At 34.6% G+C, this 3,561-nt stretch overlaps 2 non-coding genes across 2 annotated transcripts; one reads left to right on the top strand and one right to left on the bottom strand.

Moving 5' to 3' along the window:
• The first annotated feature begins 1,249 nt into the window (after positions 1–1,249).
• On the top strand, positions 1,250–1,322 carry TRNAA-AGC (transfer RNA alanine (anticodon AGC)). Its single transcript has one exon. It is a non-coding gene; the product is annotated as a tRNA-Ala (tRNA).
• A 913-nt stretch (positions 1,323–2,235) lies between these two features.
• On the bottom strand, positions 2,236–2,308 carry TRNAA-AGC (transfer RNA alanine (anticodon AGC)). Its single transcript has one exon. It is a non-coding gene; the product is annotated as a tRNA-Ala (tRNA).
• Between the last annotated feature and the right edge of the window lie 1,253 nt (positions 2,309–3,561).

The raw sequence follows: 3,561 nt of genomic DNA on the forward strand, positions 1-3,561 counted from the left end.
CTGTGAGAAGGACTGAAACCACTTCTGCATATTTGTTTTCCCCTTAAGTTTACTCCAGTGAGGTAGCTAAAGTCAGTTACAGTATACTGCAAGAAACAGTAAGAACAATTTTTTTCTGCTTTGTTGTGCAGAGATTGAGGTAAGGCAAAAGAATATTTAAATTCTATGAGAACGTTTGCAGTGATAACTGTGGTTTTAGTTCCACATGTTGGCCTGAATCTGGATTGTGATAGATTTGAAGTACTACCTTACTTTAGACAAGCTGTAACTAGCTGATGCTAAATTTCATAATTTATTTTCTTTTGACTGGATGCTGCCATCCAGTAAGTTAAATCCATTAGGGAAAACTGCCAGCACATGTACTGTTGGATTACTGCACACATTTTACTGCACTAGCAGAACTTACTTTTCTGCGTTTAAACAGAAAGTGAGAAATCTTTTATTATATCTTTTTCATTGCCTTTGTTGTTTAATAGTATGCCAGTGTAACCACTCTCACTGTAAACTACATTTTCCTTCTTTAAATCCAGAAAGCAATCCTTGATTTAATAACCTGGGAATAGAGCTTTGCCAATGTGCTTCTTACTGAAAGTCAGTTAGTGTAACTACACTTGAATTTTTATATTTCTGAAATGTTTTTAGTAACTCCATATATCTAAGATGCAATACTATTTTAACTGAATCATCCAAGTCAATACAAAAAGGTAGAAATACCTAGCATATAACTTAGGAAGATATAAATGAATACTTTCTCTCCATGAACTATGATAAACACGAACTTTTAAACCATTGCATTTACCATTTACATACAGCTAATTAGAAAATAAAGTTGGAAAAGAAAATAAAAAGACTTGGAAAACAAGAAGGAAAATCTCATTGCCCTTCAGTGACTTTTACCAGTATACTTTCTAGACTTACAAGTCTTTTGGTATCTGCACTGTAACAGAGGAAAAAAAGTAGTTCTCTCTCCTTCCTCAATAAACACTAGAGGAGGCTTTGTTCAGGAAAGTAAGTGTTGTTTTATCAAATTAACATAGCAGAAAATGCATTGGTATGCTGCAGAAAATGCATTGGTATGCTTCTCATATGTCAAGGGAGTATTCTGACTTCTAAGCTAACAGGCTTTCCACATAAATAGTGATGATTCAGTGTTATTAAATTAGCAGACTGACTCAACAAAGTAATTATATCTAAAGCAGCCAAGCTATGATTCAGCAGAAGTAAATCCACTCCTCATGTTATCAAGCAAGGGGAATTAGCTCAAATGGTAGAGCGCTCGCTTAGCATGCGAGAGGTAGCGGGATCGATGCCCGCATTCTCCAGTGTTTTGAGAGACTGAGAATTTACAGCAGCGTAAGATTTTCTTCCATAAATTGTTTGTGTTTGTAAAAGAAAATATATAGCTAGTAATATATACCATTTCATACAGCAAATAAAACAGGAAAAAATCTCAATCAGCAGACTACACTTGTGAACTCTCTGAAAAATTATTTCTTCACAAAACAACTTAATACTAATGTTATTCTGTAATACAGGAAATAAAATTCACTTCTGTCCCTTACAAGTGCATTTAATTTTAATGTGAGCATTTTGTTTGTTTTTAATTACATGAAAAGTTAGTGAAATTCTCTATAAGAAGATGTAAAAGTATGTAGTTGTCTATATAATTATCAGCTCACCATAGAATTACTGTCTCTCCAGCTACCTTGCACCTGTTGTAGCTAGGATGGGCATGACACACTTGCTCCTAATCTGAGTTTCAAGCGACAATCAATCTCTCATGATTTCACTCAATTTCTTCCTCAAGCCATGATAAGAAAATTAAAAAAAATGTTCATTTTTTATCAACATTAACAATTTAAATCATTCATATTTTGCATGTGCTTCTTAAAATTGACTGATTTTAATCCTTACAAAACTGTTACAGAAAAATGCATCTAAATTTAAAATAGCCCCACAAAATAAGGTAGTATAAACAGGGAACTAATATTGCACCACAGCAAAAAATCAGAAGAAACAGCGGTATCTGTCAGTGTGGTTGTGTTTCATTCTTTAAAACCCATTAATAGGAATTTATTTCTATTTTTGTGCAAGCAGTTACACTAATTTTAGACAAAATAGAAGTTTACAAGCTTCTCTTTTCCAAAACAGCAAAAAAATTACAACTGGTAACTGAAAAAAATGAAGTATTGGTCACAGTAGTGTTACTTAAAAGTAACACCGTTAAGTCGCAAATGGAGAATGCGGGCATCGATCCCGCTACCTCTCGCATGCTAAGCGAGCGCTCTACCATTTGAGCTAATTCCCCCTGTAAAGTACAGGCTTTGTTCACTGTCCCTTCCTACTTTTGCATTTCTCACTTACAGAATAACCCATAAATTATACTGAAATTTGCTCTGCTCTCTCAAGTACAAACAAAACTTTCTTTCCCAAATCACACTGATTCTCCACCCAAAAATCACACTGGTAGCTGGGCAGTAAGAGCCCACTGCTGGAGTTCTAATCCCTTACCGAAGTTACCGGTAGGCAATAACAACACAACTTTTTAGTGAAATGCAGAAACAATTAGGTCTTTCTTAAAGCACATTACTTTTGACAGCCTTAGAGGGAATTTTGCCTAACATGAAATCTGTACTCCTTGATGTAACAGCACGTGTTTTATTCAGCTGAGCTGCATCTGGGTAACAGGTCTGTGTTTCCAAGCAATTGCAGATTTATGTTCAAACCAAACAATGATGACTGCTTAGAGAAATCAGGATATAGTTAAAGATTATATTTTTCTAAAATAGACTTTTCCTATTTGTAATCCCTAGGTGGACTAGAATCAGATAAATTACTTTACCCATTTCCACATTTTACAACATAATAGATGTGACTGAATAGGTAGAGTTCTTCCAGTTCTTTCTTTTGTGGCAATGGAGTCTGGGCCCAAGTTAAAAAAAGGACAAAAAAAAAAGCACTCAGGCAAATGGAACACTGGAAAACGAACTAATAGTTCACATTCTTTATTTCCATCTCTCAGGAATTCTTAAGGTGTGACTACATCACCAGATAAAGACTCATACACACATACATGTAAAAATCAAGAATACATAATTAAAATTTAAAAAAAATAATAAAAATCATGGCTATAATGAAACAGCAGTGAAAATGCTGTCCAGTGGTTTTGTTTCAGCTCTGCAAGATCAGAGTCAGAAAACACTAAGAATGTAGGGTCTTCCAGTGTTTCCTGTTATTTGAAGTTACGTACTAAAGTCTTCTACCTTTGAAAGTGGCATTTAGAGAAAAAAGAAGTAACTGTTTATGATTTCACACTATCATAAAATAGAAATAAAGTAAGCAAAAGAGATCTACTTTGCTAGAACTGGAACGTGCAGATTTGTTGACCTAATGTGACTGACACATCATGACCACCATGTATCAACACACTTCATGTGTTTCAGCTTCTTACTTCCTCGATCTCTATATATTGTCATTTAACTTGGAGGATTGAAGCCATATCCCGCATATTTAGATTTGCACAAATAGCTGCTGATTCAGAGTGCTGGGAATTATGGTCAA

The sequence above is a fragment of the Haliaeetus albicilla genome, chromosome 3, assembly GCF_947461875.1.
Source record: "Haliaeetus albicilla chromosome 3, bHalAlb1.1, whole genome shotgun sequence".
NCBI classification, from domain to species: Eukaryota; Metazoa; Chordata; class Aves; order Accipitriformes; family Accipitridae; genus Haliaeetus; species Haliaeetus albicilla.